At 47.6% G+C, this 27,774-nt stretch overlaps 2 long non-coding RNA genes across 6 annotated transcripts in view; one reads left to right on the top strand and one right to left on the bottom strand.

Moving 5' to 3' along the window:
• Window positions 1-26,830, bottom strand: part of LOC129634757 (uncharacterized) — a 34,510-nt gene extending 7,680 nt beyond the window's left edge. The window contains exons 1-3 of one of the 5 annotated variants that reach the window (XR_008705873.1): window positions 26,708-26,830; window positions 25,874-26,011; window positions 25,234-25,299 (exon numbers count right to left, since the gene is read on the bottom strand). This is a non-coding gene — a long non-coding RNA (uncharacterized LOC129634757). Of the gene's footprint in view, window positions 1-25,233; window positions 25,300-25,873; window positions 26,012-26,250; window positions 26,348-26,508; window positions 26,653-26,707 lie in introns of those variants that run through there. The other 4 variants (XR_008705875.1, XR_008705871.1, XR_008705874.1 and 1 more) reach the window with 4 other exon arrangements.
• On the top strand, window positions 20,228-21,003 carry LOC129634759 (uncharacterized). Its single transcript, XR_008705887.1, has 2 exons — window positions 20,228-20,411; window positions 20,729-21,003. It is a non-coding gene; the product is annotated as an uncharacterized LOC129634759 (long non-coding RNA).
• Window positions 26,831-27,774: the final 944 nt, after the last annotated feature.

Genomic DNA, 27,774 nt, shown 5'->3' with positions numbered 1-27,774 from the left:
GATGAGCCTCCAAAACATTATGCTCAGTTAAAGAAGCCAGACACAGGAAGTCACAAAGAGTATGATTCTACTGATATGACGTATAAAGAATAGATAAATCCATAGTGACAGAACACAGATGGATGGTTGCCAGGGGCTTGAAGGAGGAGGACATGGAGGAAAATTGCTTAATAGGTACAGGGTTTTAATTTGAAGTGATGGAAATGTTTTGGAATTAGAGGTGGCGGTGGTACAACACTGTAAATGTACTAAAAGCCACTGAATTGTTCACTTTAAAGTGCTTGATTTTATGTGAATTTCACCTCCGTAAATTATTTAAGTAGACAGAAGAGCATCATGAATCCTCTATCAACTTTCCAGCTTTAACAGTCATCAATTCATATCTAATGACTTTCATCTGTAATTTATATACCATTCTGTTTCTGCTGTTTATATATTACTCTGAAGCAAATCTGGACATTATACAATTTCATTTGTAAATATTTCACTCTCTCTCAAAAATAAGTATTCTATAAAAAATTAGTAGCATTATCACACCTAAAAAAATTGAACACCAGAAGGCAATGTTTAAAGGTTCATTTTGTGAATAGAAGCACAGCATCATTTCAGAATCTAAAAGCACAAAAAGTGATCAGGGAAAAAAATTACTTTGTCTTAATTCATACTCTTTAATCCTGATCCCTTTGGTCCAGGCAAAATCTCCTGTAAGCTGGCAGGTAGGTACTGTTAGAACTTTTCTTAGAGCTTATCTGTGTTTATATGTGCAACTACAAATGAGGGTTATCATTTGCCTCCCTTTTTCATATAGAAATAGCATGCTACTTACATAATTCTGCACATGTTTTTTATTGAAGTATAGTTGATTTATAATATTCTATTAGTTTCATGTGTACAGCACAGTGATTCAGTATTTTTGCAGATTATACTCCATATTAAGTTATTACAGGGTAATACCTGTAATTCCCTGTGCTATTCAATATATCCTTATTGCTTATCTATTTTATACATAGTAGTTTGCATCTGATAATCCTGTACCTGTAATTTGTCCCTCCCTGCACTTATTTTTTGCACTTATTTTTTTTGGTAATAAAGGGAGAGAAGCCTTCATTTTTAATTTTATACTGAAGTATAGCCAATTCACAACGTTGTGATAGTTTCAACTTCACAACGTTTTTAACTTGCTGTATCTTGGGAAGCTAGTCCCATGAATACATAGAAAAGCTTTTAATTCTTTTTACAACTGCGTATTATTTCACTGTACAGATATACTGTTGTTTATTTGATCAGTTCCTTATTATGGACACTGGGGTTATTGCTGACCTTTCACTATTACCGACAGGGCTGCAATGACTAATTATATATGTATATCATTTTGTGTGTGTATAACATTGTTTATGGGATAAACCCCCCAGAAGCTAGATCATACCATGAGCCTCTGTCATTCTGATGGATATTACCATATTGTCCTCCACGGGACTGTGATAGTTCACATTCCTTTAGCATCCCATGAAGGTTGTCCCTCTGGGAGGCAATTTGCAAGTGATGCCAGAAGGTTTGGTACATGTACATCTTGAGTCCACTTCAAAGAGTTATCATAAGGGAGTAATTTGTCAGATTTTCAAAGATTAAGCTACAAGGATGGACATCTTCATGTCATTCATAGTTAAAAAAAAAAAAAACACTTGAAAGTTAGAAAAATGGGCTACAGGATACTGGTTGAGTAATTTATGGTATGTATAAAGTTTGGAATGCCAAAGAGTCATGAAAAAGGACACAGAATTGTTATTGTTAAGGGGGAGAAAGTAGGACACAAAACAGAATGATCCCATTTTTAAAGCGTAATGCGTATACTTTTAAATACTCTCTCTCTGCCTCAATTTCCGCACCTGTAAAATGAGGGCAATAAATATCAGCTCACTGAGCTGCCATGAGGAATAAATGAGTTAAATTATCTAACGTGCTTAGAACAGTATCTGGTACACAGGAAGCTCCAAGTCAGGGGTAGTTAAAATAAGTGGTAGAGTATTATTATTATTATCACAATTATATTTTTTATTATTATTATCACAATTATATTCTAATTGCATAAGAGAAAGTTCTGGCAGACAATACAACAAAATTTTAGCCATCTTAGCAAGACCTGGAGTTACTGTTACTCTGAAAATTTTGCTCTTCTCTCTTCTCTTCTGTCTCTCTCTCTTTTACAATGAGACATGTGTTTCTGTAATATATATTATATCATGAAGTGCAAAAGAAGGGACAAGAATGGAATTCTGATGTAGACTTGGAAATCTGTACTCAGCAGAGCCCCAGGAGATGATGTGGAAAGAAAAGGCAGGAGGCTTTTTTGATCTGGTAGATCAGCCTCGGGCAGGGCCGGTCCTGCACACTAGGAAGAAAATGACTCTTTGGAACAGGCAATTGGAGGGAAGGTGAAGGCTCTCCCTGCCTATATGCACAAGGTTTACAGGGATCTGAACAATTAGAATGATGACAGAAACATTCAAATACAGCCAGTTACCCATGAGGGTCTTAAGATGAGGGGTCTGACTCACTGATCTCTGTGCTCCTAGTCCCCATCCTGAGGCAGGGCAGAAGTTCAATCAGTGTTTCCTGAATGAACGAGGTTCTGCTGTGTGACCTTGGGAGCGTTCTTTCACCTCCCTGAGTCTGTTTCCTCCATCACCAAATGAGAATATTAATGATCTTGCAGAAACTGTTGTGAGGTTAGAAAGAAAAATCTGCACAGAGTAGGTACAGGAGCTTATTCACACTAAAGTGTAAATGACTGACAGTATTTTTTCCTAAAAAGCAGCTTTGTAGGGCAATAAAGGGAGAAGCCAGAAGAGATCTAGTATGTCAGCCAGACTAGGTGCTGAGTGCTGTTCCAGGCACTCTGCATGCATTTATCTTGCGTACTTTCCATGTGACACGTACAGAAATTTAGTCACTTGAGATCAAGTGACTTACCTAAGGTCACACAGCAAGCAGATAGCATAGCCAGGATTTAAGCCAAATATGATTCAAAAAGTCCTTGCCAAAGAGCCCTGAAGGTCAACATGGACAAAGGCATGAGGAGGGAAGACAGTCTGGGGAGGGGGAGTGGGGATCCTTCACAGTCAGACTTTGCACTCTGCATGGTGTGGAATTACCCCATCGGCAGACAAACACATTCTCGGGACACTAGGAAAGCGGTCCCAGTTCCCCTCCCTCTTGCCCCAGACTGTAAAACAATTCCACTTTGATATTTCAAAGGAAAGTATTAAGATAACCTCATGAAGAAAATCAAGCCTGATTGGTTTTCTGTACATATACGTTCAGTGTTTTTTTATTTGCATGTCCTGTGAGGAGGAAGAACCATAATACTAATGTCTCAGGACATTAGGACTTAATTCCCCCTGGGTGGTAGGGCCCCTGCAGACTTTACCCAACTCGTGCTAGGCCAAGCCCCCAAGGAGGGAGGAAAGATAGGGACCTCCACCCTCTACTTGCCTCTGGCTCCTGGGGTTGAATGTGAGTGCTCCCCAGAGCTGTGGCCTCAGCTCCCCTGACCCGTGGCTTCTCACAGACCAGCCTTTCAGACAAGGCACTGACTGTCCAGGCATGTTCCAAGCCACTGACTCGAGTCCCAGCCAGCCCAGGCCTGTTGCAATGAGTCAGCCTTTCACTGGGGAAAAACATGGTGACTGGCCGGCAAGTCACTTTTTCCAACTTGGCCCTTGTCCTGGGCTGGGTCTGGGGAGGCCTTCCTTTTTCCCTTTGGGATTCTACTGGCTATGAGGTGTTCCCCAGGGGTCTTGGGAACCCTGGGGGCTGGAATTGCTTTGTGGGTGGGTAGGTTGAGTGGGTTCAACTGAGACAGATGAAGGTCTCTCGATGTAGCTACCTGGTCTCCTTACCCACACACAGGAGAGTAGAAGCTACAAAAGTTAAAGCTTCATTTCCTACACAGATGAGTGCAGGACCTGACAATGTCCATGCTGTCACCTTCACAGGCCACGGTGGGACAGCAAACCCAGGTACCTGGAGCCTGGCCCACACTTGGCTCCTCACCAACTAGAGTGGTTTTCTGCAAGATGATGCTCCCTTGGGCCCCCTGAATTTTAAAGCAAGCACTGTTACCTTCTGCAAACCCGCCACCCCTCAGCTCAATGCCAAGGGTCGGGTTTCAGAGCTGTTCAATTTACCGGCCTTTCTGACTCACCTCCAGCTTCCCCAACATTCCTGAGGCCTTCCCTACAAAGCTACGCTGAGCGGATTCTCCCTGTGTGACAGGGTGGAAGGGAAAGCCATGACCATTAGTCAGGGAGTCAGGGGTGTGTGAGGGCAGGGGTTGGGCCCTTGGTGGATGCTGGAGCAAATCCTCTCTCTCCAAAAGGAATACTAATCTTTCTGCCTCTGAGACCCTTGCTTAAAATCGTCTCTTCACTTTTGTGATTAATGAAGATTAATCTGTCCTTCCCCGGTGGCTCAGTGGTAAAAGAACCCATCTGCCAGTGCAGGAGATGCGGGTTTGATCCTTGGGTCGTGAAGATCCCCTGAAGAAGGAAATGGCAACCCACTCCAGTATTGTTGCCTGGGAAATCCCATGGACAGAGGAGCCTGGTGGGCTATAGTCCATGTGGTTACAAAGAGTCAGACATGACTGAGCACATAATATTTCTTGCACATGAAGATTAACTTCTCAATTCTTCATTCATTCAGGCCACAGGCATTCACTGATACTCTTTGTCAATAGTCCAGGGTTTTGGGCTTTGGGGTTGCAGACAGAACAATCACGCTTCTGCTCTTATGAAGGGGAGTCTCTGAAGGCGACACAGGCACTGACCAGATCCTGACACAGCAGATACCAGCTATCCACAACAGATATGAGGGAAGAGCACGCGAGGGCAGACAGCAGGGCTGGGTGTGGTCTGGGGTGTTCAGAGAAGGCTCACCTGAGCTGGCATAGATAAGGAGGATGTCTCTTAGGGTGCAGCAGGGGATGAGAAATGGTGTTTGTTATGGGTGGAATTTGGAGAAGGAAATGGCAATCCACTCCAGTACTCCTGCCTGGAAAATCCCATGGAGAGAGGAGCCCAGCAGTCTACAGTCTATGGGGTCGCAAAGAGTCAAACACATGACTGAGCGCTGGAGCACATGGGTTGAACTGTGTCCTCCACAAAGAGATCTTGTGACCTTATTTGCAATCAGGGGGCCTTCACAGAGGTAAGCAAGTTAACATGAGGTCATGAGGGTGGGCCCTTGTGCCTGGTGTCCTTATAAAAAGGGGACATTTGGACAAGGAGACAGACATGGCACAGGGAGGATGCCCCGTGAAGGTAACGGCAGAGACTGGAGGGATGCAGCCACACGCCAAGGAATCAGAGATCGCTGGCAAACCACCCAAAGCTGGGGGAGAGGCCTGGGACAGACAGACCCAACCCTGAGACACCTTGATCCCAGACTTGCAGCCTCCAGAAATTGAGACCATAAATTTCTGTTGTTTCAGTCACCCAGTTTGTGGTCCTTAGTTACAACAGCCCTAGGAAAGTAATACTGTGTTCCAGGCAGAGGAAATTCCAAGTGCAGAAGCCTTGAAGGTAGGGGTAGGGGGCAGATTTGAGAAAGAAGTGCACCCTGGTCAGAATGCCGAGTCAAAAACTCCTTTATCTCTAATGAGAGGGAAGTGGATCAGTGCGGGTGCCTCCAGCGATGATAGGAATAGCAATAAAAATAATAACCACCTTGAAGACGTATAGAGTGCATAAGATAAGCCTGGGGAGGCAGGAAGTGACTGGGCTACACAGAGGCTTCCTTGTAAGAATGAGGATTGTAGCCTTTAACCCTAAGAGAAATTGCAGGGCAGGTGACCTGGTATCTAGTGTGAGCTGTGTGACCTTGGGCAAGTTGCTTTCTGTCTCTGTGCCTTACTTAGTTCCATGACCACGTAACTCGCAGTGTACTCAAGTTTGCCATCCTGCGTGTGATGGGCAGGGTGAAGGAGGAGAGAAAATGAAAGGAGTGTCCAATGTCCCTTTTTTGTTCTTTGGAGCTTATCATCTACATGGAGAAATGACAAATTTTCGAGATAGGACACAGGAAAAGTATCAAGCGTGGTAAGAGGGCAGCCTCAGACATACTCGCAGGCTGAGGTGGACACTCCCCTCCAGGGTCTTGATAGCTGCATAGGCCCCCAAGTGGCTGTGTCTGTGCTCTGAAACTCCATCTCCCCCTGCTGCCCTCCACCCCCCAATAGCTGATTGATCCTGGAAATTAACATATGACCCAAGCTAAGCCAATCAGAATCTTCCCCGTAGATTTTTTCTTTTTTTTTTTTTTTTTATCTGGGGAAGAAAATTCAGTTTCTTCTCTAAGGAAACAGGATGCTGTTGGTGGCCACCTTTCCTGCCACCCAGAGGGAGCTGGTTTGAGGGAATGGAGCTGACAGGCAAAAAAGGAGATAAGACAGTGGAGAGAAACAGAGCAAGAGAGTGCATGAGTGAGCCCCTTAGCTGTCCTGAGGCCTTGGCCACACTCAGGCTTTTCCTGTGTGCACACCAGTTACCCCCAGAGTCATCATCTCACATTTCTATTTTTGCTTAGGCTGTTGGAGAGGAGTCTCCGCAGTTTGGAAGTTCTGACTCTGAGTACTGTGTGGAGTGTTTGTTAAGGAAATAACAGAGACCCTGCACTTGGCCTCCAGTGTGTGCTATCCTGTCAGAGACCAAGCAGCTTGCCCTGCCTTCCAAGGAAGCTTTCACTGGGATAGAGAGAGGCCACCCTCACCTTTATCCTATGCAAGGCGTTGGGGGCTCCACAATGCCTCCATGAGCCTTGCCTCATTTGTTTTGCTCTGCAAACCCTAAAAGGCAGAAGTGGCTACCTGTCTTCCCTTTTACTGTTGAGGAAACTGAGGCACAAGGGAAGAGAAATCACTTTGTATGTAAGTGGTAGAACCCTTTGTAAGCCCTCTGGTCCTTAATACAATGCACATGAGACAGAAGTAACCCTGGGCAGTTCAAGCTCTCATCAGGGAAGGAATAATTGTCCTCCTTTGATGAAATTATCAGTAAACATTTTCCTGCAGATAAAGAAGGGAAATGACCAAAGGTTGGTGTGGGGTATAAAGTGTGAGTTCAGGAAGGCAAGTGTTATCTTTTATCTCCATGAGCCTAGTAATAGTTCTACACATAGCATTGTGAAATGTTTAATATATGTTTGCTGAAAAAAGAATGGTATATTATTTATTGAGCACATACTATGTGCTAGGCACTGTTCTGTATGCTTATGGGTAGTCATTCAGCTAACCATCACCAAGCCCAGTGAGGTTGGCATTATTGTGCCCATTTTCTAGGTGAGAAGGCTGAGGTAAAGAGAAAAAGTGGGTCACTTACTGAACTCGCACAGGTGGTAATTGTCAGAACGACCTCCAGCTACCTGGCTGCCACGTGCACTGTTAACCACTGGGCTATCCTGCCTATTTCTGAATGAATGAATGGAAGCACACAAGCTGCTTTCAGACACACACATACACATGTGTTTAAGGAGAGCTTGCAGTGGAACAGAGCAGATAGGGAGGAGAGCCATGCAGTAGTGAAGCTGGGAGAAACCTAAGCTCCAGAAAATTCTCCAAATAAATGGACTGTGAATGAACCTTAAACATGGGTAGGGTTAGGGTTAGGGAATTGCCATACAACCCAGGAATCCCACTGCTGGGCATACAGACTGAGGAAACCAGAAATGAAAGAGAAACGTGTACCCCAATGTTCATTGCAGCACTGTTTACAATAGCCAGGACATGGAAGCAACCTAGATGTCCATTGGCAGATGAATGGATAAGAAAGCTGTGGTACATATACACAATGGAATATTACTCAGCTATTAAAAAGAATGCATTGGAATCAGTTCTAATGAGGTGGATGAAACTGGAGCCTATTATGTAGAGTGAAGTAAGTCAGAAAGAAAAACACCAATACAGTATATTAATGCATATATATGGAATCTAGGAAGATGGTAATGATGACCCTATATGCAAGACAGCAAAAGAGACACAGATGTAAAGAACAGACTGTTGGACTCTGTGGCAGAAGGCGAGGGTGGGATGATTTGAGAGAATAGCATTGAAACATGTATATTATCATATGTGAAATAGATTGCCAGTCCAGGTTCAATGCATGAGGCAGGGTGCTCAGGGCTGGTGCACTGGGATGACCCTGAGGGATGGGATGGGGTGGGAGGTGGGAGGGAGGGTCAGGATGGGGAACACGTGTACACCAATGGCTGATTCATGTGAATGTATGGCAAACCCCACCACAATATTGTAAAGTAATTAGCCTCCAATTAAAATTAAAAAATATTAAAAAGTAAATAAATAAAATATAAAAAATAAAAATTAAAAAAAAATGGGTAGGACCTGAATGTCAAAAGAAAGATATGATCACTTAGGTCTGGAATCTCCTTATTTTCCAATCCATGTAATAATTGCCTTAATGAGTTGAGAGCTTTCTCTGTGCCCTGCACCCTATCTACTTCATCTTCTGAATCTTCCCACCCTCTCTATGTCAGAAGCCTCCCTCATCACCCTTCTGTACTGCTCCCTCGCCCTTGCAGTTCAAAGAAAGATTAGTCTTATTGGTCATTCTTTTCAAAACCAAAGTTGATAATGACCAATTGTTGCTAAGGCAACAACTGACCTACACTTATGGCATCTACAGGCCCGAAGAGTTAAGGCCAGAAAGACTGTGTGTGGGTCAAGACCCAGATGTGGACTAGATCCACTGATGAGGGTGAAAGGGCCTCAGTGACGATGGCAGAGCCCAGAGTGCACTTTATCTGCAGCTGCCTTTGCTGGAGAACTATATTTCACTCCCTATCTCTGCTGGAGATCTCGCAAGCACCCACTGCACCCTGGTGCAGAACGGCCTGCTGTGCGCTCTGAGGCCCCATCAACCATGAGACAAGAAAAGACACAGCCTAACTTCAAAGGGCTGCAGATGACAAGGGCGGCCCAGCAGAGCCCAGTGACCCCGCGGTGAATCCAGCTGCATCAGGATCCAGCCGGCGCAAGACAGGGAGTTGCCCTGAAGGCTTCAGGAGTCCTGGCATTGTCCACGGAGATTTGATAGGAATTTATTGTCCACGCAGCCTCACCTTTCAGGAGAACAACCTCTAGGCTCTTTTGGGGGATTCCCAGGGATAAACAAGGGCTTCCTTGTAGTTCAGTTGGTAAGGAATCTGCCTGCAATGCAGGAGACCAGGGTTCGATTCCTGGTTTGGGAAGATCCCCTTGAGAAGGAAATGGCAACCCACTCCAGTGTTCTTGCCAGGAAAATCCCATGGACAGAGGAGCCTGTCAGGGTACAGTTCATGGGGTCACAAGAGTTGGACACAACTTAGCAACTAAACCACCAGGAATAAAATTCCTTTGGAGAAAAGTGGCCTTTAAAAAACTGCACCCTCAAAAATAGACTCATAGATACAGAGAACAAACAAGTGGTTGCCTGGAGGGAGGGGTGGAGGTAGGGGAAATAGGTGAAGACATTACAGAGCTACAAACTTCCAGTTACACAATAAGTCGTGTACAGTCCTTATAGGTGAAATCTAAAAGGAAACAATACAAATGAACGTGTCTACAAAATAGAAACAGACTCACAGACTTACAGAATGAACTTATGATTGCCAGAGGGGAAGGAGGGAAGGAAGGGATAGTTGGGGAGTTTGGGATGGACATGTACACACTGCTATATTTAAAATGGATAACCAACAAGGACCTACTATATAGCACAGGGAACTCTGCTGAATGTTAAGCAGCAGTCTGGGTAGGAGGGGAGTTTTGGGGGAGAATGGACACTTATATATGTATGGCTAAGTCCCTTTGCTGTCCACCTGAAATGGTTACAACATTGTTAATCGGTTATATTCCAATATAAAATAAAGTTTAAAATAAATCAGAGATTTAATATGCAACATAAGAAATACGGTCAATGATGTTGAAATAACTTTGCATGAGGATAGATAGTTACTGAACTCATCATGATCATTTCAGAAAGCATGTGAATGTCAAATCTTTATATAAAACACATGGAACTAACAAATGATTATATGTCAACTATATTTTGATTTTGAAGAATTTTAAAGTATTTTTTTTAAATGCATCGTCACTCTTAGGTTTCCCTGGTGGCTCAAACAGTAAAGAATCAGACTAAAGAATCTGCCTGCAGTGCTGGAGACCCGGGTTAGATCCCTGGGTTGGAAAGATCTCCTGGAGAAGGGAACGGCAACACTCCACTATTCTTGCCTGGAGAACCCCCATGGATAGAGGAGCCTGATGGGCTACAGGTCATGGGGTCACAAAGAATCAGACACGACTGAGCAAGTAACACTTCACTTCACACTCTTAGACACACAAGAACTTTTAAAACTTTGGAGCCTTTTCTTTGTTCCTGGAGCTATTCCAAGAACTTTGTTTGCACAACCTCACTTAATCCTCAGGACGTCTGGATGCAGAAGCAATGACACCCTTTAGTATAAGTACTGGGGAAACTGAGGCTCAGTGACATCCTCCAGGTTATAGATGTGGCAGAGCCAGAAGTCCAACTCAGCTCTGGCTTCAAATCCCTTGCTTTTCACCCTGATGCTACACATTCACAGAAAACTAGATGTTTGACTCCCATCTGTTCACCCAGCAAATACTTCTTAAGTCCCTACTCTGAGACAGGCACTGTTTTAATAGATGCTGGGGACATCATAATGCATAAGTGAAATAGGAAAAAACCCCTGCCCTCAGGAAGCGTACAATGCATCAACAAAATCAAAACAGCATCAAAAGGCAGAAATTAGTCTTCATTGTTACTGGTAATGCAGTTGAGATATTACTGTCTGTCTACTCCACAGATCCATTCCTCCACGTTCTGTTATTGGACAAATAGTTGTTGAAATCGTACTAGGGGTCAGGTGCTGTTCCAGGCACAGGGACCTCAGGGGTAAGCCAAATACATGCGGCCCCTCCCTCATGGAATTGACACTCTGTTCCACTGTTCTTTCTAAGCTGTAGCTACTGCTCAGGGAACATGAGCTGTGCTGACTTGAGCCCCAGGGAAGCTGAGGCTGAAGTTGTGAGAAACAACCAAACAGCACAAGCGTAAGGGATCATAGATGTCCTCTGCCCTCTCCCCCACAACACACGGTGACCCCTGACCCACAGGGTGTTCAGAGAAGCTTGAGGGCAGAAGTCAGTAGCTCTGAGTCTTAACTAGCTGTGTGACTGAGCTAGTCATTTCAGCTTTCCCAGCTCCACCTTCCTCATTGTAAAGTGAAAACAGAAGCTCCTGACCTGCTGGCAGATTTGTAAGATGTGATGAATTCAAATGAAATAATGACTCTATGAGCACTTCTGGATTTATCTTCCAAGTCCTATTCTACTTCAGTCTTTCAGTTCTTCACTTCCCGTAACCATAATGCTTCAGAAAGGAGCCCATAAACTCATTCACATGAAGGTATAAATAACAAAGAAACTTGTTAAGCCTTGCTCCTCCCAGGCCTACAGGTTTTCTTGTAAAGAAAAACTGATTCTGGCCAAAATGGAGTAAGAGGCACCAGATTTACTCTCCCACCTGAAATAAAAAGCACCCTAACTGTGTCCTTAGGTAAAACTTGATAATATTCATAAGGTTGAAAAAATTCCAGTGCCCAAGAAGGAAAAATTCCTGATGTCTGTCATACAATCCAAAGAAGTCCCAGCTAGAAATATCTTGGACTAGAATGTAAGCTCCCTTAGGGCAGGAGTTTTTGCCTGCTTTATTCTCTGCTGTATCCCCAGTTCTTACAAGAGTACCTGACACATAGTAGGTACTCAGTAAGTACTTGTTGAGTAATGAATGAATGACTGTGCCTGTCACACATCAGTGAGGGAGAGTGGCAAGTCTGCACAGAGTCTCAGAAACCACCCTGTGCTCAAGGCCTGCCAGATGGATCAATTCCTCAAATCTTGGTAGGGGATGAGACCCTCTAAACAGTGACAGTCTTGAGGGGAAAGAACCCCTAGGACGAGCCCTATTTTCACGTAGGAAGGAAAAGGAAAGCTTGTACTCAGCGATAACCATCGCTGTGAACCACTGCTCCCCACAGCATCCCCTCCCTTCAGCCTGGCCTGTTTACTGGAAGGCGCGACCCTATTTTCTACATCCTGGACATTGAGAGCTTTCATCACTGGCTGAAGGCAAGGCCACGAAGGCTGGATGTCAGGGTCCTGGTGAGAAGTCATGTAGGAGCTGGGTGAATGGAGGTAGGCAGCAGTCGATGTTACCCCATGAGTAAAAGCAATCTGCTCATTCATTTGTTAATCCTCTCATTTCGCACAAAGTGATGTGGATCAGGCCTCACACTTGCATGGGGTCTCTGGAGATGAAAACGAAAATGGTGGTGATTAAAATAATTATAACAAGCTACTGTTTCCTGAGTGATGACTTCAAAAAGCAGTATGCTGGAGCGGCTCAGAGGACGGCTCTCAGCCAGTCTGCTTGGGCTCCTGGTCTTGGCTCTGCTCCTTACCAGGGGTGTGACTAGGCCAGTTACCTAACCTCTCTGATCTTCATTTTCTTGACCCTAAAACAAGCTGCTGTAATGCATTAACACACCTAAAGCACTTAGAACCATATGGGTATTTCTGGGGTTGGTGTCCTGTTAGACACTTTCCAGCTTTAGGCTGAAAAGGAGATGGTACTGTGGTTAAGAGCTCCGATTTGGATCTTGGGCACCCCCTTATTCACTGTGTGACATTGAGCAAATAATTTACCCTCTTTGAACCAAGTAATGCAAAGGAAACCCCGTGGAGGTGAGCAATTCTGCTTTGTTCACTCCTCTCCAGGACCATATGCCATGCCTGGCTCCATAAATCTATCTTGAATGTATGAATGAATATATAATAATCAAGACCAGCTGCATCATTTGCAGAGCCCCATGCAAAATGAAAATGCAGGGCCTCATGCTGAAAAAGTATCAAGAATTTCCAGACAGCAATGACTGAATATAAAACCAAGTGTGGGGCCCTTGGAAGCGCGCAGTGGCTCTGCATGACTTCATGGGCCACGTGCTCTCAAAGCCGGCCCGATAACCATCGCTGCTCCATATCGTTCACATGACAGTAAAGTCAACTCCTGCACAGAAAGCAACGAGTGCACCCTTGGCGCAGAGCAGGCTCTGAGTTCATTAACAGCATCCCATCAGGTTTAATATTCACTCATAGCCTGAGGTGAGCAGACAGGTTTTGGCCCATTTCATAGGTGAGGGAAAAGGGGCCCAGAGGGCAATTAAATGACTTGTTCTCCATCCCACTGGTTCTGATGGTGGGGTCTGAGCTCAAGTGGGGCTGGTGCTGACTCCATGGTAAGGGAACTGTGAGTGGAGGAAAGGAGCGGGCCCAGAAGTCTGGGGGCAGCTGGCAAGGCGGAGTCCTGGGCTAAAATGGGGCTCCTTCCTCAGGGCTGATTGTCTGAACCCCCAGGGTCTGTTCCTGTTGTTCACTGGGGAACCCACAGGCTGACAGGCTGTGGAGCTGGAAAATGAGCTCTGCCTGTCCTACTACACACCGTGAGCACAGGGGGGCCCCGGCCGGCCTCTCTCCACACCAAGTCTAGCTCAGAATCAAGGCTGAGGCGAAGAGGGCAAGCCCGGGCTGAGTTTATGGATTTAAATCCAGCCTTTTCCACTGAGGCCCCTCATGCCTCCATTTCTTCCCTGGGGTCTAGAAAGCTGCTGTGACCCAGGCCCGCCTGCTTTCCCGGTGCCCCTCCTCCCACGCTCCTCGCTACTCACCTCTGCCCCTCCTCGGAGCTCTGGTCAACTCACCAGGCCTTTCCCACCCCAGGGCCTTTGGTCTCCTGCTCAGAGCAAACTTCCCGGGGCTCCTTCTCGCCCATTCAACCCCAGCTCAAACATCATTGTGAAGAAAAGCCTGCCCTCAGCATCTTTTCTAAAACACCCCTTCCTTGGCTTTCTAAGGGTTAGGACTCAGCGCTTTCACTGTGGGGCCCTGTGTCCCATCCCTGATGAGGGAACTAATATACTGCAAGCCATGTGGCACAGCCAAAAAACACCACTATACCCCCAATGATTCTGTATCTCCTTGCCCTGTGTGCTCCCGACCCCAACCTGCAGGCACTGTCCTTGCTGATGCCCTTATGTGCTCACAGCAGGACTCCTCCACAAGAACGTCTACCTGTAAATGGGAGGCAGGGACTGTGCTCTGAGCTCCCTCTGCTGCATCCAGGACAGTGGCCACTACACAGCAGGGACCCAGTAAGTAACTGTTGAGTCAGTGGATGAACAAGTAACTCAACAACTCTGGGAAAGTGACTTGTGGGTTCGAGCCTCAGTTTTCCCATCTGTAAAATGAGACTAATACCTGCTTCTTCAGGTGGATGTGTTAGAATAAAGCTGCCATTGTGGGAAGGGATGGATTGGGAGTTTGGGATGGACGTATACACACTGCTATGTTTAAAAGAGATAACCAAGAAGGATCTACTGTATAGTGTAGGGAACTCTGCTCAATATTCCGTAATAACCTAAGTAGGAAAAGAATTAGAAAAAGAACAAATACAGGTATATGTATAGCTGAATCACTTTGCTGTACAACTGAAACTAACACATTGTTAATCAACTATATTCCAATACAGTCAATCAGCTCTGTGTGTGCGTGCTTAGTCGCTCAGTCATGTCTGACTCTTTGCAACCCCATGGGCTACAGCCCGCCAGGCTCCTTTGTCCATGTGGATTCTCCAGGCAAGAATACTGGAGAGGGTTGCCAGCTATACTCCAATATGAAATAAAAACTGTAAAAACAAAAAATAAAGTTGCGATCAATTGAGGGCTTACTGTGTGCTGGGTACCCTACTGCATACAGAATTTGCCATCTACAAACGACTTGATTAGTGACAACTACGGAGAAGGCAATGGCACCCCACTGCAGTACTCTTGCCTGGAAAATCCCATGGATGGAGGAGCCTGATGGGCTGCAGTCCATGGGGTCACGAAGAGTCAGATACGACTGGGCGACTTCACTTTCACTTTTCACTTTCATGCATTGGAGAAGGAAATGGCAACCCACTCCAGTGTTCTTGCCTGGAGAATCCCAGGGATGGGGGAGTCTGGTGGGCTGCCATCTATGTATGGGGTTGCACAGAGTCGGACATGACTGAAGTGACTTAGCAGCAGCAGCAGCAATGACAACTATTACTTACATTCCTACCATCACTACTACTACTAAACCACAGAAGTTGCAATCCCTGAATTGAGGGGCTGGACTCAGAATCCTGAGATGTTCCCCAAGAAGACCATGAAGACCCAATGCAGGGAGACAGACCTGGGGCTGGAAGCAAAGGCCACTTCAGAAAAGAAAACTGGCCGGAAACTGTCTGAGGGGTTCCTTCTTCTGGGATTTCTCTGTTCTCTCCTGACCATCCCTTGCCACTCTGTCCCCACGCCGCCCCACCCTCCCAACCACACACCAAGAATAACCCTCATGCCCTGGGAGCCTCGCTGTCATAGCTTCCTGCTGCTACGATCATGGGCTGCTAGGCGGACTCCAAGGGATTTTCCAGCTCAGAGCAATGCTTAGTGGGACCTGAAGCAATGTGACATAAAAGGAGCTGTGATGCAGACCCAGAGGCAGGAAAACCCCAAGCCGGCACCAACTGGGAACTGGAGTGGGGCCCTCAGAGGGCACCTGGGCCACAAGCCCCAGCGAGAGGAACCAGGCCTTCTCTCTGACCTTGCCTGGTGGCCATCCACAGCGGCTTGGTGACAATGAACACTGTCCTGGCCATTGGCCTGGACAAGAAAGTCAACTTCGTGTCTGAAAAGTCTATGGCCAGTAGGTTCTCATTAGTTATCTATTTTGTGTTTAGTAGTGTATATATGTCAATCCCAGTCGCCCAATTCCTACCACCCCCCCCATAAATGATTCACTTTGATGTGCAGCAGAACCTAAACACAACATCATAAAGCAACTATATACTACAATAAAACATTTCAGCTCGGTCCTCTGTGATGAGAGGACCTACCCTAGAGGGGTAGGACGTAGCGGGTGGGAGGGAGGCTGTAGAGGGAGGAGATATATGTATGCTGCTGCTAAGTCCCTTCAGTCATGTCCAACTCTGTGTGACCCCATAGACGGCAGCTCACCAGGCTCCTCTGTCCCTAGGATTCTCCAGGCAAGAATACTGGATATATGTATACTTATGGCTGTTTCACGTTGCCATACAGCACAAACTAACATAACATTAAAGCAATTATCCTCCAATTTAGAAAAAATTCAAAGAAAAAAACTTTAAAAGAAAGTCTATGGCCAGGCTGGATCCAAATGAATTCCAGTTTAGAGACCTGCTTAAGTCCTTGAGGAAGTTCTGTTTCCTCCGCCTGCTCTTCCCTTTCACACAGTCACCTAGGACTCTGTTGTCCTGAACTAACCCTGGGCTGCCTCACTGATACCCATCGCAGTCAGATACCATCCCTAGAGAGTGATCACTCCCTTGGTTTCTCTCTTCTAATCTCCACTTCTGATATCTATCTTTTTCTTCCAAACCTGTTAAGGGACCTGGTTCCTAGTTCTGCCCTGGCTCTGACTTAACTCAATGACATTTGAACAATTTCCAGGCCTTCTCTGAGGCACCGGGGGCCCATCTGTAACACGAGGCCCCAAGGGGTCCCTTTCAACTCTGACATTCTAAGATTCAAGGTTTAGAGATTCTACCGTAGACTCCTTATCAGAAGGCATGCCACCACCCCCTGCTCCCACCCACCCCCAAGACTTGATAGATTCATACACAGCACAATGAGCCTGTCAAGGATTTAGAAAGATCCCTGTTCACCTTCCCTAGCCATGTGACCCTGGCTTGGTCTCTATCAAATGGACAGAGGATAAGATGTTTAGAGGACTGAAAAGGTCAAGTGCCCAACAGTGCCTCCTAACACCCAGCAGGTGTGTGTGAACAGGAAGCCACTATGAATTTAGAAGAAGAGAACAAGATGACAGAAAGTCTAAAGGGAAAAAAAAAAAAAGGCCAAAGAATTGATTCAGCAAACATTTGGAGCATCTCCTACGTGCACTGGGGTTACAAACACGAATTTTGAGCTCAGGAACTCAGAATTCAAGGTGCTTGAAGAGGATGAGGCAGATTTGTCAGCAAATGTTCTACCGTCTTTTGATTCCTCTGTTCTCAGAGTCCATCCATGGCCATTGTGTATATTTGTACAAGTGGTTAACTGCACAGGGGTTCTGACTCAGAGTTAGTGGGCACCGAAATTCAGACCAGGTTCCATTCTGTAAGCATGTGTCTATAGACCTAAGTCTTTCTTGTGGGGGAAGGGGGTGGGGGTGGATACTTTCTCCTAATTCTCACAAATGTGACACATGAGCTGACCCAGGCCTGCTGCTGCTGCTGCTAAGTCGCTTCAGTCGTGTCTGACTCTGTGCGACCCCATAGACAGCAGCCCATCAGGCTCCTCCGCCCATGGGATTTTCCAGGCAAGAATACTGGAGTGGGTTGTCATTTCCTTCTCCAATGCATGAAAGTGAAAAGTGAAAGTGAAGTTGCTCAGTCGTGTCCGACTCTTCGCGACCCCATGGACTGCAGCCTACCAGGCTCCTATGCCCATGGGATTTTCCAGGCAAGAGTACTGGAGTGGGGTGCTCCGGGCTCAGGCCTGCAGCTTTTGCATTTTCCCTGCTCTGATCCACTCAGCACCCCACAGTAACCAGAGTGATCATTTTAGGTTCCAAAGGACAACATCACCTCCCCTGCCCAAAGACACATTCTTATGAGTTCTCCATCATCCTTGACTTACCCTTCATAATCTACCACCATCTCCTTCCCCCTCGTACTCACATACTCCACGGACAGTACACTGTCCCTCCATTTCCTTCAACAAGTCATGCCTGCCTGGCCTTTGAACACACTGTTCCCTCTGTCTGGAATAATTCCCTTTCCCTGTTTGCACATCAAATACCTCCAATCTCCAGATCTCAGTTTAGATATGATTCTTTCCAAACAGGCTTCTTTGAATCCTGAGTGCTCCCACTTCATCAGATCATGTTTTTTCTCATCTGCCCTCAAAGCCCCAAAGCTTCTCCAAAACACTTGTCAGAATTGTAATTAAATGATTAGTAGTATTAACAGTGGGTGACTGCCTGTCTCCCCTGAGAAATTAGAAGCTCTTGGAGCACGGATACCATGTGTGTTATATGCAGCACATGCCCGTCATGCTATCTATTTGCTCTATGCTGTAACCCCAGTACATATAGTTGGTGTTCAATAAATCATTATTGAATAAATAAATGACACTTGCTCAATATAATGAAGGCCAGTGGAGAGCTGATGCCACTTGTCTGAGAAAGGAACAGTTGCAAACAGGAAAGACTGTCAACAGAGAAGGTCTCCTTGTTTCAGGGGGAATCTAGTGGGGAAGTGGAGCTCCTAGGGCACACTGGACAAAGGTAGGAGCACTGGCCCCCAGGGACATGCAGAGAGGGGCTACTTCCAGACATGTGGCCATCAAGTGAACATCAGAGGTCTCATCTTTTCCAATTTTCTGGGTGGCCCCGGACACAGGCAGCCACTGTGCCTTTGCTGGTAACATTTATAAAAGATTCCTCAAATCTCCTGACTGGCTGAACGTGGACCACATTCGGTGCCAGATTTCATCATAAAACCGCAGTGTGGCTGCGGGAACCCCGACATGCCATCTTCACTTGGCTGCCTATTTGGGGGCAGACTGTTCTCTTGGATGCAAAGAGGGACCTTGTGGTCCAGGGAGAGCAGACCCAGGAGGCTGTAATGAATGCCTTCTCCAAGTGACCTTAAAATGCTTTCAGCTGTGGGGCAGGCAACGTGCCCCCGTGCCTCTGAGCACACAGCCTGTCTCAGGCCAGTTCATTTATCCCGAATTCACTACTTTGCAAGCATTAAATTTAAACTAGATTTTTACCTGATCACGGACATTTTCAAACACGTTCACAATGGGAGAGAAAGTCTAGAGAACCTCAACTCAGCTTCTAGAACGATCAGTTCATGGACAATTTTGTTTTATTTATAGCCCTCCCCAAACTGGATTAGTTTAAATCAAATTCCAGATGACACAGCAAATTATCTGTAAATGCTTCCATTGGCTACTCCCTTTCAAAACGCCAAGCAATCCATATTCATTACAGGGGGAAAATGTTTTTAATTAAAAAAGAAAGAAAATGACAATCCATTTACTCAGGTGTTGATTTAAATGGAGCAGCTCTATCCAGAGGAGTCATTTAGAATGGGTTGGGATCTCTGCCTTTGCATGACCCTGGACAAAGTGCCTCTCTGAGCCCCAGCTTTCCATGGGTGTAATATGGGTATAAGAACTGTTTGCTTCATCGAGGGCTGTTGCACGGTGGGGAGAGGTGGTTACTGTTGAGTGCAGCCTGGCCCATCGAAGACGCTTATCACAGGCTGGGACAGTAATCCCTGATGGAAGATCCTGCCTGGTCTAAGAAATGCAACGAGCTTGGCACTGGAGCACTGCAGAAAGCACAGCTGCTTCCCCCACGAAATCAGAGCAGAATTGCTCAGGAAGGGAGGCAGCCTCGTGTGGGAGGGAATACTTCTGCTTGCTTGTGGGGGTGTGGAGCCTCAGATCCCTGGGCCATCTTAAATTGCTTCCAGAGGCTGACCTCAGGGCTGGGTTGTTGGCTAATCCACACCACTTGATTAGGTGACTTTTTACCTTAGAATTCCACACCCTTTGCTCAGGAGGGACGGAAGGACAGAAAGGAAAATAAGGCCTAAACACCTCTGCCTTTTACGAATGGGAAACCAGTTCCGGCTGTGAGCCACTGGGACCCAAGAGCTAGTAATGGCAGTGCTAGGGCCTGAGGCCAGGTTTAAACCTTAGTTTTCTTGTCTGTAAAATGGGTAAGGTGAAAGCACAGGCATGCCAACTCTCAGAGGCTGAAGGTCTACCAGGCAGAAGGTCAAGCCCTGGGTGCTGGTCAGAAAGTCAGAAAGCCGCTAAGTTGTTTATTGCATTGGGATGAGGGCAATTTCTAAGAATCGGGGCCATGAGTTTTCTCCCAAGAGAGTTTTGAAAGCAGAGCTTGCAGGGACCCTCTCCTTAGAGACAGGAGGTCACAGCTGAGGTATCTGGCCAGATGCAAACAACTTCCCTCTCTGTTCTTGTGAATGCTGATAAAAGGGCTTCCTTCCGCATTCTTGGGACCAGCGCTTCACCCCTCGCCGACGGCCAGCTCAGCCACCAGACCCCTCTTGTCACACAATCCTCCCACTGCCTCCACCCTCTCACCGACCTGGACCTGACCTTGCCCCAGACTGTCCTTCTGACAGGATTCGGGGCCACTGGCCAGTCCTCACCTCAGCTGGTTCCTTCTCCTCTTTCTTACCCTGGTGGGTTCGTGTTTCACTTCTCCCCCGGGGCAGCGGGTGGAGGCAGGGGTGGCCATACGTCACCTTATTTCTGGCAACTGTGGTGGGCCTCGGGAGCAGGGGGGTATCTAGTTAGGGTTCTGCCGACAGGCGCGCCTCCCCACCTGGCCGGCTCTGGTTTCCTCTTTTGCACCCTGGGGAGAGTCCTGTCTGCTTCAAGGGGTTAAGGGATGGAAACTAGTGATCACAGTTTACATACATTGAGGGTTTCCTCTGTGCCAGGGTCAGCCTGGGATGGATCTCCTTGAAACCTCATGACCACTCTCTTTTACACACAGAAAAACAAGCTCAGAGAGGCCAAGTAACTTGCCCAGGACCACACAGGAAGTAAGGGGTGGAGGCAGGATTTGAATCCAGGTATGGCGCCTCCAGAACAAGAACCCTTAACCACATAACCACACCGTCTTCCTAAAAAGTAACATCTGTACGACGCACCTGGAACTACCCGCCACAGAAGCTGCAGACTTTCCGAACATGAAAGTATCTCCTCCGTGTGCACTTCCCCTCACATATGAGTGACAGCTACAGACTGGATGCCCCCCACCTCCACCCCCAGACAGCTATCTTATTTCATGGCAGGAGGGTGATGTTGTTCCGAGTTTACACTTTTACTGGCCTTCTCCCATTGTACTGATGATGGAAGCGGCAGCTCAGACAGGTTAAGGGAATTGGGAAGGGTCACACAGTCAGTCAGGGGCAGCAGGGAGATTTGAAGGCACAGCTGACTCATTCCGTTATGGAGCATCTACTGGATCCCAGCCTTCGTGTCAAGTGCTGCGGATGCAGCGGGGTCCACAACAGGACTCCCGCCCTCTCAGGGCTTACAACTGAAGGGAGGTGGGTAACAAACTGTTAGGTGACAGTCCTTTCCAGCTAGGCTGATTGCCCTACAAGGCTTTCTCCCCTTGCACTGTTGACCTTGAAATTGCAAACCCTCAGCAGATGGCCAGATCAAATGGAGCCAGGAGAACCACAGGGCTCTGGAGCTGGACTCCGTGGCCACAGGTCATGTGGAGGGAATCTGAATGGCCTGTCAGGCCCCTGCTGCCCTGTTGCTCCTGATAACACCCAGCAGCTGCTGCCAGGCCTGTAGGCAAGAGGCCCCCCGGGGCTGCCAGGGCCCTGGGTGGGGCCCTGACTCACCGCCACCAGCCAACTCTGTCTGAACACTTCCCCTCCAGTGGCCGGAACACCCACTTGGAAACCAAGGTGAAAAGAGGGTGGGGCCCAGGCTGGGATTCGAGCCTGGCATCTGCAATTCTCTCCAGGTCACCTCCTCCTGCTCTCCTCAATAAAGGCACGATCCTTTGAGCACAGCCAACCAGGTGGCTGCCTAAGCCTGAAGCTGCTGACGTCTCACTGGGAATTTTGAAAAATCTGTCACCCCTTGCCTTCTTGGCCCCTTTCTCAGCACATCCTCCTGGGGCTGCCAAGGCCCCTGTTCAGTTTCCCTTCTCCTCTCTCTCCCCTTCTGCTGTGCTTTTCCCACAGTTCTTCACCCACTTTGCTTGGGAGGAGCATCACTCTCTCCCGTCCTCTTAAGAAACAGTTGCCCTCTTTCTTGCCTTCAAAACAATATTCCCAGATTGCCTTTTCCTTTCAAAAGACACTCATTTCACGTGGGGTGATCATCACCCAATTAGAGGCATGACTTATTGTGACCAATGTACTCCAGTTACCGTCCCTCTGGCCAAACACAAAGATGTACCATTAACCTTCCCTATTGTCCATCTCCTGTAACGGAAGGCTGAGCCCAGCCCAGCTTCCCTATCGCAGGCATGTCCACTGAAAACCATCAAATGGTCCAGCCGGTTGTCTGTACCACAACAGGGGCCACAGCTGGGGTGTGAAGGGGGCGGCCCAACCGCTGGATTCTGATCTCACGGTGGGGGCCTTCGTATCTCTGTACACAATGAGAGAGTCTAGCGAGACTAAGAGAAAGACAGAGACGGTTCAAAAGCAAGCCATGGAGATACACAAAGATGGAGAGATGGAGAACCAGCAAGAGGTAGTGTGACAGTGAGGGGTAGGTGGGAGTCAGAAGGGAGAGAGAGAGAAGGAAACACTAGTCAGAGAAAGAAGAACAAGAGAAGAGGAGGGAGAGACTTGGGCGAGGAAGGAGAAGACAAACGGAAGGGAAAGGAAAGGAAAAGAACCACAGATTTTTTTAAATAAACATTCCCAATACAGGGGCCCCAGGTTTGATCCCTGGTCGGGGATCCCACATGACACCACTAAAGATGCCGCATACCACAACCAAGATCAAAAATCTGCAACTGAGATCTGACACAGCCGAATAAATCCATCAAGATAATTAAAAAAAAACAAACAAAAAACAAGAACCACAGGTTCTCAGAGCTGGGACGACTCTTTTTTGTTGTTGTTGTTGGTATTATCCATTTTATAAATGAAGGAGAGAGTATAATCAAGTAAGGCTCATGAAATTGCATCCTCCAACAAATACATGTTCAAAATAACTGGAACCTCATGTCCAATATACTTTATTTTCTATTTTTTTAATTTAATTTTATTTCTTTTTAGGTTTTTTTTTTTTGACGACTCTTAAGAGGAGATTGTTGATTTAGCCAACACATAGGCTTCTAGACTCAGACTGCCTGGGTTTCCCCTTCCCACCTGTGTGGGGGAGACAGGTTACTAACACATCCTGCCTCAGCGTCCCCACCTCAGTTCTTAGGAGGCCTGCATGAGTGAACATGTGAAACAACCCCTCCAGAAATGCTAGTTGTGTGCACTGTCATTTACTGGGCATTTCTATGGCAGGAAATGTGTGATGTGAGAGGCAAAGGTGCCAGGCCCCTCCCTTACAGTGAAGGGGCGTGTGTGCTTATTGCCCCTGGGCTGTCTACCTCATTTGTGGTTAAAAATAGCACCCCCATCTACTCCCCAGAGTTTCCTAATTTAGATGATAGGCTTGTATCACCACCTTATTTCTGGGGCAGAGTGTGTGAGCAGATCAGGGTGGGTCAGGCCTGCAGGTGCCTGCCTGAAAATGACATTCCTGCAGGTGGAGGCAATGTCGGGGACTGCGTCAGCAGCGTTCCTGACTGTCCAAAGGCAATCCAGGTTTTTGTGTGAAAATCGTCTTATTTTTTAAAGGAGCTTTCTTAGATGCTTCTCCTAGATGTAAGTTTTTAGAGAATCATCCTCTTTTCAAAGTTCAGCAGCATGTGACAATGTTTCCAGATTCCCCTCTACACCAGCTCATCCACACCTGTGTTTTAGACCAGCAGGTGATCCGTTTCCAACCTCTCAACGAGAGGAAGTGACAGTGTGTGGAGGGGAGTGAGCCAAACATATAGGAGTTACCACCCGGGTGACAGGGTGGTAACACCGCTGAGGCCAGGGTGAGTCACAACACCCAGGAGGGGCAGCTACCTCAGCTGACAGGTGGGCAATCAGGGAAGGCGCCCTGAAGAGGGTGACAAGTGAGCTGATTCCAGAGACATGAGTGAGAACGGGTTCTAGACGTGATACAAACGGCAGCAGGGACTGTTTTCTTGGTTGCTTTCTAGGTCTGGGGCAGTGTTGTTAACAAGCATTAGCTCATTTAACAGGCACAATGACCTTAGAAATCAGGTGCCAGTGTTATCGTCATTGGCCAAAAGAGGAGACAGAGAGGGTGAGAAACTTCTCCAAGGGCACACAGCCTGTGCCATGGGATCCACCAAGCATGCTTTTAAGCTCTACACTGGAACACTCCATGGAAGGGCAGAACGACACACGCCAAGACCAGAAAACAAGAGATAGCAAGGTGCACTAACAAAGCCAAAGGCAGGTCACCTAGGCCGAAGCTTGGGATGTATTTCCCACCATATGAGGCAAGAAATTGGATTGCAGGTCAAGAGGCAGGAAAGTGACAGTGAAGCCAGGCTGTGCTAAGGAGCTGGGGCTTTTTCTTGCAGACTATGGGGAAGCATTGAAAGCTCTCAAGACCACACGATTCACACTCCTCTCGCCTCTCTCCCCTCCGCCCTCTTAGAGGGGAGAAAACAGAGGCCCAGGAGGCTGGCCTCACTTCCCCAGGATCACACAGCCCACCTCTGGGGCCAAGCCTGGACTCCCAGCTTCCACCAGGCCTGGGCCCCACCCCAGGGAGTGACAAGTGAGAAAGGGAGAAGGCCCAGAACCAGCTTGCAAGACTTTACATCGAAGATTAAAGAGTTATCTGAACAAGAGAAATTAATCTGTCCCGACTCTGTTCCCTTGCACGCCCTGGGTGGACCCGAGTTGCTTTTTTTTGCCTCGCCCTCCCCACCCACCAGCCTGTTGCGAAGGGAGACAGCTGGGAGATGACTCTTGCTCAAAAATCCTGGGTCTGGGCTTCCACAGGCTCAGCAACCAAGAAAAGGCAACCAATCAGATGGCCTGAGTCAGGCCTTTCAAACCACTGGGTAGTAAATAAAGTCACTGGGAACCAAAGCAGCCTGTGCTGTGAAAGGCCTGTCAGGGTGGGGCGGCAGCCTCGCACAGACAATTACTACTTCTGCTCCCAGGGTTAGTACCTGCCACCGATCGACTGATGAATATGCACGCAGTCAGGTAGCAGTGCCAACCAGCCGAGGCGTTTAGAATGTGCGCGTCCGGGTGTGATTTCAGGGCAGAGTGGTCTCACTGCCCTCTGAGGCCCATCCCTGGATGGTGGGCCTGTGTTCACTTCCATGGATGAATTCAAACCACTTGTTTGGCTCAGGTACTTAGAGAGATGCTGTCTTATTAATACGCTGTATTAATACGAACGAGGATTACAGGATATCGTTCCTACCTCATGCCAGGCGCTGGTCCCAGAGACTCGGGCAGGCAACGTCCCTCATTTCATGAGACTCATACACTGGTAGAGGGGAAAAAAGCGATGCATAGTCATAAAATAAATCATTTCGGAGACACCAGGGATGACTTGAAACCAGATTTCCCAATCTTGGCACTATGGACATTTGGGGCTGGACAAGTCTTGGTTGTAAGGGGCTGAACTGTGCACTGCAGGATATTCAGCAACATCCCTGGCCTCTGCTCATCGGATGCCAGCAGCCACCCCTGCCTCCCCACCCCACCGCCACCCTCCAGGTATGACAACCAAACCTATCCTCCAGACACTGCCAAATATTCCCTGGGGTGGGGGTGCTGAGAAGGCAGGCAAAATCACCCCTGCCTGGCTGAGAGATCTAGAGAGGAGGTCTTTGATGAAAATATAACACAATCCCCGTGCATAGTGTAAAATTTTCTAGTACTCATACTAAAAAAGTAAAGAGGTGCAGGTGAAATAAATTTTAAAATAGCTTTCCTTTTACCCAGGATAGCTAGCATCATATCATTTTGACATGTAATGAAGAGAAACAGTTATTCAAGAGATAGTGTACATCATTTTATTCTACACCTACAAAACTCAATGGATATTTTATACTCACAGCACATCTCAAGCTGGAGAGCCCAGTGCCAGGCCTCCTCTCCATGCCGCTGGAGCTGTGAGTTGAAGCTCACTCTGCTGGGAGCTCCGCGGAAAGACTGCCTGAAACTGAGGCCTCGCTCTTCACGTGGCCCTAAACCTGCGAGCAGGTTAGAAATGAGGCTCTCAGATGCTGGATCAGAAATTGCATCTTAACAAGCTCCCCCAGGTGATGCGTAAGCACATTCAAGTGTGAGAAGCCCAGAGTGAGGAACTCAGGGTGCCCAGGTGCCTGGTCCTGTCGGGGTGACTGAAGCCCGTGAAATGAAACCACTCAGGTAGCAGGTTCCTTCCCGGACTCCCAGTTTCCCCATCTATAAAACGGGGGTTCATGAGTACTCTGTTTCTGAGGTCAGGCTGGTACTTAGTGAGCACGAGCTTTGCCACGCTTGCCCCCTTGCTGCCCGCGTCGCCCCTCTGCTCTCCAGAGCCTCCCTCTAGGTGAACCAGTGCTGCCAGCATGCTGCCCCCAAACGGAGGCCCTCAATCCTGCTCCAGGGCCCGCCTCGGGGCGGAACCCACAGGGAGTGGCCAGAGGGGCTTGGGCAGGGGTGAGGCCCTCCAACAGCACACATGGCTGCATGCACAATGACTCACACACTCTCAAACACAGTCAGTGAGCCTTCAGGAGCGAGTGTGCGGATTGCAGAGAGGGGGCAAAACCCTCTCATGTCGGTCACCTATGCAGACTTCCTATCTCTAAGGCCAGAACAGTACAGGACCTGGTCATTAAGGAGCTAAAGGTTCAATGTTTTCCAAGCCCCCTTCCTTAAGAAAGCAATCTTCCAGATCTCACCCCCGAGTCTGCCCAGGAGGGTGGGGCGCAGGCGGCAGCCCCACCCCCACCCCAGCCTAGGATCAGAGTAGAGCCCAGCTCCCCGTTCTGAGTGTCAACTCCTCCTGATTTCTAGTTACGACAAGTCCAAATTAAAGGAGCTTATCGCAAAACCCTAAGGCTGTCTTGCCTGGTGCTTGCTTCCTTTCTCTTTCATCAGGCCTCTGAGCGGGCTCCCCAGGCAAGCAGGAGGGGGTGATGGGGAGGTCAGGCAAGGGTCCCGGGGAGAGAAGATGCCCTGCACCTGTGCCACCTTGGCCAGAGGGGAGATTCAGATTAAACAAATCAGTAGGGCTTTCAAGCAGAGATTGGTGAGCACGTGAGCATGCGTGCTTGAGGGGGCGGGGGGGCGGGGGGGCGGTGGTGGAAAGATCCCATTTGCCTTGATTTCTGCTTCCTAAGTGAAATTAGAACCTGATCTTGGCCAGGCCCAGGTGGGCTGGCCACTTCTTGCCTCCGGCCCTCAGTTCACGGCTGTGGGTTCTGCTGGGGGTGGGGACACAGGGTGCTGAGTGCTGCAAAAATGAAGAAAGCCCCAGCATCTATCCTGCCCCCTTGGTGATGCAGAAATGTCCCCTGGACCAGGAGAGGACTTTAAAATTAAAAAGAAAAATGGACGGAAGGAAGGGAGAGGGTCACAGAAGGAAGGAAAAATGTGTGTGTGTGTGGGGGGGAGTAAATCCAGGACCCTAATACAGGATCAAAAAAAAGAAAAAGAGAAAAGAAGTAAGGAAAAAATAGAGGGGGTGGGGGGACAGCTGCAGAGAACTAGATTTACTGCATATGTAATATGTTGTTGGCATTTTATTATTCCTATTCCTCTTTTTCTTCCACCTCCTTCTCTTCCTCCGTCTCAGGCCCAGAGAGATCATGTGGAAGCAGAGTGCCCTTGGCTGTAGTGCCCACTACCAGCTTAGTAACCACAGGTAGACCACTTCTTGCCTCTGGCCCTCAGCTTCCTCATCTGTAAGATGGGGCAATGTTAACTCCTCTGCAGAGCTGCTGAGCAAATAGACCGAATGCCTAGC

This window comes from Bubalus kerabau, chromosome 20 (genome assembly GCF_029407905.1).
Source record: "Bubalus kerabau isolate K-KA32 ecotype Philippines breed swamp buffalo chromosome 20, PCC_UOA_SB_1v2, whole genome shotgun sequence".
NCBI lineage: Eukaryota > Metazoa > Chordata > Mammalia > Artiodactyla > Bovidae > Bubalus > Bubalus kerabau.
Note: the sequence above shows the minus strand (reverse complement) of the source record. Positions and strands in the feature narration are given on the sequence as shown.